The sequence below is a fragment of the Mirounga angustirostris genome, unplaced genomic scaffold, assembly GCF_029215605.1.
Source record: "Mirounga angustirostris isolate CCGP_5_RB_7025 unplaced genomic scaffold, mMirAng1.0.hap1 SCAF_9, whole genome shotgun sequence".
NCBI lineage: Eukaryota > Metazoa > Chordata > Mammalia > Carnivora > Phocidae > Mirounga > Mirounga angustirostris.
This window is the reverse complement of record NW_026991717.1, coordinates 43430891-43442414: the sequence shown is the minus strand read 5'-3', so window position 1 is coordinate 43442414 and position 11524 is coordinate 43430891. Positions and strand designations below refer to the sequence as shown.

The 11524-nt window shown below is 43.6% G+C and overlaps 1 long non-coding RNA gene across 1 annotated transcript; it reads left to right on the top strand.

Annotated features, from left to right (window-relative positions):
* Positions 1-1652: 1652 nt before the first annotated feature.
* LOC129046561 (uncharacterized) lies at positions 1653-3533 on the top strand. Its single transcript, XR_008508197.1, has 3 exons — positions 1653-1781; positions 2553-2694; positions 3474-3533. It is a non-coding gene; the product is annotated as an uncharacterized LOC129046561 (long non-coding RNA).
* Positions 3534-11524: the final 7991 nt, after the last annotated feature.

Below are 11524 nucleotides of genomic sequence, written 5' to 3'. Positions count from 1 at the left end.
TGCATATGTGAGAAATGCTTGCGCAATTTCTAGGAACTGGGTGTTGCCAGAAGAAAAAATATATCTAAAAGCTAATTACTATCAATAACAGCATTAATAAGCCTAATCACACCTGGGGTGGTTGAGCTGGGATAGAAAACCCAGCTTATCACATACTTACAAACCCGTCACTTGCGGTAATCAGGGCTTGAAAAAGGGAGAGGGGCTGTTCAGAGCACGGCTCCTGCTACTATTTCTTAGTGGTTAAACTCCTGATTAGACTAATTTTTTTTTTAAAGGATTTGTTTATTTATTTGAGAGAGAGAGCAAATAGGGGGAAAGGGCAGAGGAAGAGGGAGAGAGAAACTCAAGCAGACTCACACTGAGTGCAGAGCCCAACTCGGTGCTCGATCTTAGGACCCTAAGATCATGACCTGAGCCAAAACCGAGAATTGTTGCTACCCAGGTACCCTGGGAAATGCTGCTTCATTTAAAAGCAGATGTAAAGATTTAAGGCAAGAGTAGGGAGGGCATTTAGGTGGGAATGATGAGTGAATTAGACCGAAGAGGCAGAGATTATAAATCAGGAGAGGTGGGTCATCCTCTGGTTCTGCTCTAACCGGGTGTGTGACTCCTGTGGGCCCAGGCTCCTCCATCTTTATAAATGGAGCACTGGATCAGAGTTGGTATCTACATGGACTTTTTAGCTGCTGAATCTTTTCTTTGAATGGAATCTTATGCAGAAGCCTAACAACAAAGCAAATTTTAAAGAGGAAATTACTGTGGTTGATGAAGATGTGATGGATCCAGAAACCCATTCACGTATTCACTCACTCATTTATTAATTTATACACTAATTGAAATCCTATTTTTGAAACGTTATTTATTTATTTAGAGAGGGGGCGAGAGGGAGGTGGGGGAGGGGCAGAGGGTAGGGGAGAGAGAGAATCTTAAACAGGCTCCATGCCCAGGGTGGAGCCCAACAGGGGACTCGGTCTCATGACCCTGAGATCATGACCTGAGTTGAAATCAGGAGTTGGACACTTCACCGACTGAGCCAGCCAGGTGCCCTGAAGTCCTATTTTTGAAATCCTATTATGGGCCAGGCAATGTTCTAACTGCCTGGGAAACATTAGTGAACAAAACAAATATCCCTGCTAGAAAATTTAATTTTCCAGCAAGGAGAGGCAGACGATAAACAATAAACATAGTAAATCAACAAACTATAGGATATGTCAGAAGGTGATACCTATAACAGAGAGAAGTAAAGTAAGCCGGAGGAAGGGGAGTCCAGAGAGCCCGACTGTTGTGGGGAAAACCGTAAGAGACAAGGAAGTCGGGAAAAGCCTCAGCAAAGATTTGAAAAAAGAGAAAACGGCCGAATAGATGTCTGGGAGAAGAGCATCCCAGGTAGGGGGGCAGCCTGAGCAAAGGCCCTGCGTGGAGACACACTTGCATGTCGGAGGAACAGCAAAGAGAGGGCGGCGGCAGGCGTGCGTGCACGGGGAGGAGAGCAGTGGGACAGGAGACTGCAGGCGTAATGGGGCTGGACTGTGCAAGCCACAGTCTGAGTATGGGCGCAGGAATTTGGCTTGCACGCTGGAGGAAATGGGGCGCCACTGCAGGGTTTTGAGCCAAGGAGTAGCCTGATGTGACTTCTGTTTTAACAGCCTCTCTCTAGCTGCTGTCTTGAGAACAGACTCGATGGTGAGGAGGACGGAAGCGAAGAGCCCAATGGGGGGCTATTGCCTCATTCACAGCGGAAATGAGGCGGCTCAGACCAGCGCAGTAGCAGCGGAGGGGTGAGAAATCTGTCTTAGGGTCCGGACATGGTTTCAAGGCCCCACCCCCTCAGCCTCCTCGGTGCTTCCAGAGTACCTCCTGGAATCCCTTGGTCTTCTGGGAGCACAGTTTGCACATCCATGGGCATCTTGCAAGTCTCCCTCCTGGCTCCCTCCTGGTCCCCATCTCCAAGGGATCTAGAGCACCAGTGTTTAGGGAGCTGCCTAGGGGATGGTGAGACCTGCTGAACCTAATTTTTTCCAGGCCCGAACATTTAAATTTTGGATAATGAGAACTATTTAGGCTGGCAAGTCATTATTAGAGTCTAGTCCAAGCCAACCTCCATGCCAGCAATTCCGCCTCTGAGGGCAGCCTCCGGTGCCTCACCGTAGGGAAGAACTCCTGTGAGGGATTCAAACAGTCAGTGGTCCCTGGTGGGCATGTTCCATCCCTCCTCCTCGGGGTGACAGAAAGGAACCAGCATCCATCTGGCACCTCACCTCTCAGACCCCTCCATAGACTGCCTCTGTGCTTTCGGCACTGTCCTATTTGTGAGAACTCCGTGGGTTACATTACATATAGCAAGTTCTCAAAGGAAACAGGTTGTGTCGATTTAAATTCATGCTGATAGCGCCACATAAAAACAATATCAGAAGCAGCAAAATTTCAAAGAGCTGCAGGCGAATGGATGTTTGTTTCTGTTCACTTTAGTTAGATTTTATTGGCAGCTTCTTGTGATATGATCTGAGGGGCACAGAAGGCTTACCTTGCCAAAATTGTCTGCCCTACAGGTTTCTATTGTTCCTGGAATTATCCAAATATAAGCCAGGATTGATCTGAAATCCCAAATGTGCTCAATTAGTAAAGGCTGTCTGGAGCAGTGTTGAGAAGAATAGAGAAGCTGGTCAGGTTCAACAACAAGAACTGTAATTGGTAAGTAATGACTGTCATGGGCACATGGTAAGGAGGTATTGCCCCATATTTTATCCCTGCTTTAAGCCTTTCTTTTACATGAAAAGGCCCCGTCTTCAAGACACCAGCTAAAATACAAACACGAACAGAAGAAGTTACCAGGAATGAAGCCAGGTGAACATTCATTCCAATATTACCTATGTTTTGAGGGGTAAGCTCCATTTCTCAACTATGTATCTTAATTCTTTTTTTTTTAAATATTTTATTTATTTGACAGAGAGAGAGGTAGCGAGAGCAGGAACACAAGCAGGGGGAGTGGGAGAGGGAGAAGCAGGCTTCCCGCCGAGCAGGGAGCCCGATGTGGGACTCGATTCCGGGACTCCGGGATCATGACCTGAGCCGAAGGCAGATGCTTAACGACTGAGCCACCCAGGTGCCCCTATGTATCTTAATTCTTAAGTTGAATATACCCCGCCTCAAATCTGCTTGGTTAGGAAATAATTGTTAAATGTAAAGCTGGTAACATTCAACCCAGCCGTTTTGTTCATTGCCTTTGGTATCATACCTTTCAGGAAAGTTACTTTTTGAGCACCCAGGACTCACAAGGCACAGTTTAGGTGCTTTCCATTTATTATCTCAAATCCTCACCTCAGTCCAGCAGAGCAGGTGTGATTTATTTCCATTTTACATAGAAGACTCCGGAATATCACACAGCTATGGATGGCAAATAAAGGTTCTGAACCCGGTTCTGTCCACTTGCAACACTTTGCTCTTTCTCTCTTTTAAAAATTTGGAATCAGCCCTGTAAGCTCCTGCACAGCCTCATGCAGAGGAAAATTACCCACTAATGGATATCTCCAGCTGCCAAATGATGAAGCTGTTCTTCTCAAAGATGATTCCAGTAGCTTAAGCCTGGTGATCTTTGTGATTTCACTAAGTAAAGCCCCAAGGGCAATTAACACTGATTCAATAAAGGCTGAAACCCTTACCAAATCATTTGTTTGCATCTCTTCAATAAAATGGAAATGTCAGCTGGACGTGACGTGCCTCATTCTGCTGGTGATATTTTGAAAGAGATGACTGTTTTCTCAGAGCTCACATTTCCTTTCCAGTCCCCTCCCTTGCTCACTCCTCTCCAGGCCGCCTCCTGTTGGGACAGTTGCTGGGAAACGTCAGGTTTCCAAAGGCTGAGCCATGAATGGGAAGTTTCCCAGAAAGTGTGCCTGATTTTCAGGTGTGCATTCTGATTTTTATAGGACAGCAACATTTAATTGAAGGCAGCCACTGACACAGATAATATGAATTTAGGGCATAAAAAGCAAAATTCCAAATGAGCATTCATGCCTTATGCACCTTTAATAATGCTTACAGGAGGGGACACAGAGTCAAAACATGGCAGGCTTCACCCATGAGCATTCAACCCATAAATGCCTACCGTGTGATCCCTACCACACCAGCCTCTTTAGAGGATGCCAGAGGAACCAAGGGACCCAATGTTCATAGAGTTTAAACTCTACCTGGGGAGGCAATGTGGAGAACATTGGGTTGATAATAGCTAACACATAGCAGTTTTTCACATGATACATCCTGCTCTAAATGCCTTACATAAATCAACATGTTTAATACTTGAAACAACATCAGGAGCTAAGTACTGTTTGTTGGTTTTTTTTTTAAGATCTTATTTATTTGAGAGAGAGAGCACAAGCAGGGCAGAGGGAGGGGGAGAAGCAGACTCCCCACTGAGCAGGGAGCCCGACATGGGGCTCCATCTCAGGACCCCAGGATCATGACCCGAGGAGAAGGCAGGTGCTTAACCAACTGAGCCACCCAGATGCCCCGCTAAATTACTGTTTTTATTCCCATTTTACAATGAGTAAAGGGAGGCTGGAGTCACACTGCTAGTAGGAGGCAAAGCTAGAATACGAACCCAGACCCTTAACCACACCTCTGTACTACCTCTCATGATAACCACTTGGTGAAGTGGCCACAAGCATAAATAAGGCTAGGACCTAGAGAATTCAATGTAGCATGTGTAATGCAGGAAGGCTTCAAAGAGGAGGCATGAATTCCTGTGTATGCATCTCTCTCACATTGGAAGCCTAGAAACCTGACTGAGGCTCTGAGGTCTGACTTCCTCAGCTTAAATCCCATGGCTCCTTCTTACTAGCTTCATGAACTTGGACACATTTCTTAACCTCTCTGTGCCTGTTTCCTCAACTGGTAAGTAGGGGTAGGGATTGAACCTGTAACATTCTAGAGGGGTTGTGAGAATAAAACATGACGGGGGTGGGGGGTGGGGAGGAGGCAAAGGCTTAACACATCATACAAGCTCAGTGAGTGTTCGCCATTATTGTTAGTCTTATTGTTTACAATTGATAAGAGGGCATAGATACCTGACACCTGACGCGGGCAAGGAGTGTGCACACGGGTATTGTCAGGCCGGGCAAGGACATGGGTCTTCAACAATGCCTGGCCGCAGCAACCACCATCTACGGTTCTGTTTCTCTCTCCATCTCTCCCTCTCCTGCTGTGATTAGGCTTCTTGCACGGAATGGAGAGAAGAGTGGGTGGAGGCGGTGACTCCTAACATTTCCAGCATGTGTCAGACTAGCCTAGTGACCCCAGAAGAAAGAAGAAGAACACAATTCCTAGCAAAGCTTCCGATGGGCCGGGATTAGTCATGTGACCCTCCCTGAGCCAATCACCGCGGGGAAGGTTCGGCTGCGGGCAGGGGAGCAAGAACCTAGAGCTCCGGGGAGGGGAGCTGTCCCACAAGAGAGCGCAGGGATGCGGAACAAGAACAACAGATGTTAGTCCTCCAACACCCACCCTTAGTATATAAAAATAAGTTTGCTTGGTCACACATGGGTACATAACTTTATTAATAACCAAATAACAGGGGCGCCTGGGTGGCTCAGTAGGTTAAGCGTCTGCCTTCGGCTCAGGTCATGACCCCGGGGTTCTGGGATCGAGCCCCGCATGGGGCTCCCTGCTCAGCGGGAAGCTTGCTTCTCCCTCTCCCTCTGCCTGCCGCTCTGCCTACTTGTGCTCTCTCTCCATCTCTGTTAAATAAATAAATAAATAAAAATCTTTAAATAAAAAGAAAAATAACCAAATAACGTTCTTTGTGATGAAAGAAAAGTTACCGTGTATATCAACCTAGAAGCTTAAAACCAAAAGCAACAAAAAGCAAAGAGGATATTCTCTCAATAAAAACCAAAAAAAACCCCACCAAATTTTAGGAGCACCTGGGTGGCTCAATTGTTAAGCATCTGCCTTCGGCTCAGGTCATGATCCCAGGGTCCTGGGATCGAGCCCCGCATGGGGCTCCCTGCTCAGCGGGAAGCTTGCTTCTCCCTCTCCCTCTGCCTGCCGCTCTGCCTACTTGTGCTCTCTCTCCATCTCTGTTAAATAAATAAATAAATAAAAATCTTTAAATAAAAAGAAAAATAACCAAATAACGTTCTTTGTGATGAAAGAAAAGTTACCGTGTATATCAACCTAGAAGCTTAAAACCAAAAGCAACAAAAAGCAAAGAGGATATTCTCTCAATAAAAACCAAAAAAAACCCCACCAAATTTTAGGAGCACCTGGGTGGCTCAGTAGGTTAAGCGTCTGCCTTCGGCTCAGGTCATGACCCCGGGGTTCTGGGATCGAGCCCCGCATGGGGCTCCCTGCTCAGCGGGAAGCTTGCTTCTCCCTCTCCCTCTGCCTGCCGCTCTGCCTACTTGTGCTCTCTCTCCATCTCTGTTAAATAAATAAATAAATAAAAATCTTTAAATAAAAAGAAAAATAACCAAATAACGTTCTTTGTGATGAAAGAAAAGTTACCGTGTATATCAACCTAGAAGCTTAAAACCAAAAGCAACAAAAAGCAAAGAGGATATTCTCTCAATAAAAACCAAAAAAAACCCCACCAAATTTTAGGAGCACCTGGGTGGCTCAATTGTTAAGCATCTGCCTTCGGCTCAGGTCATGATCCCAGGGTCCTGGAATCGAGCCCCGCATCGGGCTCCCTGCCCGGCAGGAAGCCTGCTTCTCCCTCTCCCACTCCCCCTGCTTGTGTTCCTGCTCTCGCTATGTCTCTCTCTGTCAAATAAATAAACAAAATCTTTAAAAATAAACAAATTTTAAAATATTAGATCATGGTTGATTTGATAACTTCCTCTTTTTCAGCTGCCTGGGTTTTTATTCAAAGGTATGGGAACTTGTTCGATTTTCTTGTCCTGCAGAGTTCCTTAAATAGTTTTAATTTGGGAAGAGAGAAAACGTTCTGCTATAGCTATAGTAATGCAAGTTGTCAAAAATAAAATTTGTAAAGAAAATGCTTCAAAAAAACCTTGCCCACATTTCATGGTTGCTGTGCTATCATGGCAAATTTACAGATCATTTCAATTTCTCTTTTTGATGATTTTGGGTAAAGTGGCAGTGGAACTGAGAATGATCTGCAAATGATTTGAAAATCTCTTCTATTTTTTGTTAAGGTTTTTATTTATTGACTCTGTAAGTATTTCTTGAGATTGTATTATGCTTTAGGAAATGCCCACAAGCCAACACTTCTAGTCCTGAGCTCCTATGATTTGCTGAGTAGCCCCTTGACATGAAGCACTGTTTGACACCTGACAGCAATCAGAAAAGATTTAAGCATATTGATAAGCCAAAGCAGTTGATACACATTATTTAAAATATAATCTTGGGGGGCGCCTGGGTGGCTCAGTTGGTTAAGTGTCTGACTTTGGCTCAGGTCATGATCACAGGGTCCTGGGATTGAGCCCTGCAATGGGCTTTCTGCTCAGCCAGGAGTCTGCTTCTCCCCCTCCTTCTGCCCTCCCTATTCATGCTCTCTTTCTCTCATTCTCTCACTCACTCTTTCTCAAATAAATAAATAAAATCTTAAAATATATATATATAATGTTGGGCACCTGGGTAGCTCAGTCGGTTGAGCGTTCTACTCTTGGTTTCAGCTTAGGTCGTGATCTCTGAGTCTTGGGATTGAGCCCCACATCAGGTTCCCCACTCAGCGGGGAATCTGCTTGAGATTCTCTTTCTCTCCCTCTGACCTTTCCCCCTCTTGAGTATGCTCTCTCTCAAATAAATTAACAAATCTTTCAAAATATATATATATATAATATAATCTTATCTCTTCAGTGGGAGGAAGGGTAGTCCCTGGGAGGAGAAACCAGGAGGGCTATAGGGTGCTTGCCCTGTTCCAGTTCTTGTCTTTTAATATTTAAAATAATCTTACAATAAAAATGACTATTTTTTCTTTTGGTGTACAGTTCTATGAATTTTAACACATGCGTAGATTTGTGTAACCATCACCAAAGCCAGGATTTGGGGGTTCTATCACCCAAAAAGCACCCTCATGCTAGCCTTTTACAGTTACAATTACAGTTACAGTTACCTCCTCCCCAACCCCTTTACCCCTGGCAATCGCTGGTCTGTTCTCCATGACTGTAGTTTTGTCTGTTTAAGAACATCACCTACAGGGGGCGCCTGGGTGGCTCAGTCGGTCTGCCTTTGGCTCAGGTCATGATCCTAGGGTCCTGGGATGGAGCCCTGCGTCAGGCTCCCTGCTCAGCAGGGAGCCTGCTTCTCCGTCTCCCTCTGCCTGCAGCTCCCCCTGCTTGTGCTCTCTCTCTCAAATAAATAAATAAATAAATAAATAAATAAATAAATAAATAAATAAATAAAATCTAAAAAAAAAATATCACGTACATTGAATCATACAGCATGTAACCTTTTGAGACTGGCTTCTTTTACTTCTCATCATGACTTTGAGATTCATCCAAGTTGTTGCATGTATTAATAGTTCTGTTTCATTACTGAGTAGTATTCCATTATGTGGATGTACCACCGCTTGTTTATTCATTCACTCATTGAAGGACATTTATGTTGTTTCCAATTTTTGGTGATTACCAAAAAAGCTGCAATAAATAGTTGTGCACACGTTTCCACGTAAGCATGTTTCATTTCTTGACCTGGGTGGTGGGTTCACAAGTACTTACTTTGTGACTAATCCTTGAGCTGTACCTTTTTGTTCTCTTGCTCATTTCTCTATGATGATATATTTTACAGTAAAGGGGCTTTAAAATATCAGTCTGCTAAGTATAAGAGAAGGGAAATTATCTGTTGGAGGAAATGATTGATAAATGTCCATTTGGCCTGTACAAAAATAATATTATATGATTCTAACAAAGACCTTCACGTTCTCTTGACTCAAAAGAGGTCAGGTATTGAAGAGCTATCATCATGATAGTTCTTTAACTTTGCTGATTGTGACAAAGGCTTTTGAGGCCTCTACCTGAGAGGCTGACAAAGTTCAAAGCTCTTTCACAGATGCTCTGGACTTACATGTGAAACGGATGCATGATCTCTTTGAGTATTATAATAACCCAGGTGGGCTATACTCTATCCCAATAACCTAAGGAGTAACTAATGAAAGAGGGGCAGCTTTTGGCAGAAGTAGAGGAAGTCTGAATTATACACGGTAATTCACTGATCCACGTCCATATTAACTTTTTAGTCAGTGCTATATAATTTGGCCTTACAACTGCTCAGCCAGTTAGGAATTAGGAAGGAAGGATTTAGGTTCCTGTGCAACTGACTGCATAATTTATTACCCAAAGGTCATTAGAGTAGAGCATAGATGTGCTTTGACAGTTACGCTGTTTTCTTCCTCTGTTGTCACGAAAGAACAAAGCCAAATCAAAATGTGTACACCAGGACCATAATGCTGTGGCCAGATTCGAAAGAAAATCTAGCTACAGTTGGTATCCATTCAAGTACAATTTTGTTTCAGGACTAATATAATTAATTTCATACTCATTTTAATGTGCAATCACCAATTTGATGGCTATGATTTATACAATTGAAACATTCATATCACATTGACCTTCCTTGGCCCACAGACTGAAGTCCACACATGGGCTGCATTAGCCTGGGGACGATTCTGTGGCCAGTTTTCTGTGGGCGATATACAGAGGAAAGCTACCAGAGAGTTCCATACCATGAAGGAGTCAGCTCTTTAGCATCTGAAAACTAGTTTAATGGGGCAAGAGTCTCTGAGATTGCTCAACAAGTTTTCATTCATCTGGGGTTGGGGTAGCCTACTAGAACTGAGCGCTCACTGTAAAGAAATGAGAGTGGGGACACACTGTTGGTGGACAATAGAGAATCACTTTAGGTTCTTGATCAGGGAATGAAATGATGAAAGACATAGGCTGGCAATAGGAAACCTGGTGCCTCAAGTATTGTCTTGGTTCTTTTGAGTTAAGATATACTTGACATTGAAGTCTAACACTATTAATTTTAGGTGTACAAAAGAATGATTTGATATATGTATATATTGCAAAATGATTACCACATTAAGTTTAGTTAACATCCATCACCATATATAATACACAATTTTAATTTTTTGTAATGAGAATTTCTAAGATCTAGTCTCTTAGCAACTTTCCAACATACAATATAGTTGTATGTATTATTAACTCTAGTCACCTTACATCCTAAGGACTTATTGACTTATTTATCTTGTGACTGGAAGTTTGCTCCCCACCTCCCGCTGCCCACTGCCTCCTCTTCACTTCTAGCAACCTCCAATCTATTGTATTTCTATGAGTTTATTTTTTTTCAGATTTCACATATGAGTGAGGTCATACATTATTTGTCTTTCTCTGTCTGACTTATTTCACTTAGCATGATGCCCTCAAATTCCATTTCTGTTGTCACAAATGCCAGGATTTCCTTCCTTTTATGGGTGAATAATATTCCATTATGTGGATATCTCACGTTTTCATCATCTGTTGATGGACACTTAGGCTGTTTCCATGTCTTGGAATGTGAGTGCAGATATATCTTCAATGAAATGTTTTAGTTTCCTTCCGGTATATAGCAACAAGTGGAACTACTAGATTAAATTTTCTGAGAAACCCTCCTACTGTTTTCCATAGTGGCTGCACCAATTTACATTCCCAGGTTTTGGCTTCTTAAGCAAGGAAAAAGGCATTTATTTACAAACATAAGCTCTTGGACAAGCATAGCCGAAGTGCTACTTTGGATTTTTTACATTTTTTTAATTTTAGGGAAAAAAAGGAATACTGATTTTAAAAGTGATGAAGATAATCAGTTGAGTAAGATAAAACACCTTCCTGTCCCAATTATTCTCCTTAGTCCATGAGAGAAAGGAATGTTTGTCTGACTTTATGGCCTAGCATCTGAACCGTCCTCCTGTTTCAGAATTCTTGAATTTGATGCTTGGTAAAATGCAGAGCCCAGCTGTCACCACAGAGGCTGTAAAGGCCAGACTCATTTTCCCAGCCCTCTTTGTAACTAGAACAGGAGCCCATCACCTGGGCGTGGCCAATCAGATGCCTCCAGATATGGACTCAGAGAAGCAGGGCCGAGGTGCCCACAACACCTGCTCTCCGAGGCGGTGAGGGGCAGTGGCAGCATTCAGGCTTATGGTGGCTGCTTTGTGAGACTGACTGAATGGTGGATGTGCCCTTGGCTCTTGTTCTGACTATATGGATCCTCTCTTTCACCCCCCGCCACCCCATTTTCCAAGTCTTGTTCTCTAGCCTTCCTAATCCCATAAAAATATTCCATTAATGGGGCGCCTGTGTGGCTCAGTTGGTTAAGCGACTGCCTTCGGCTCAGGTCATGATCCCAGGGTCCTGGGATGGAGCCCTGCATCGGGGAGCCTGTTTCTCCTTCTGCCTCTGCCTGCTGCTCCCCCTGCTTGTGCTCTCTCTCTCTCTGTCAAATAAATAAATAAAATCTTTTTTAAAAAATTCTATCAATAAATTCCTTTTCTGCTTAAAGGACTAGAGTCGGTTTCAGTTGCTCGCAA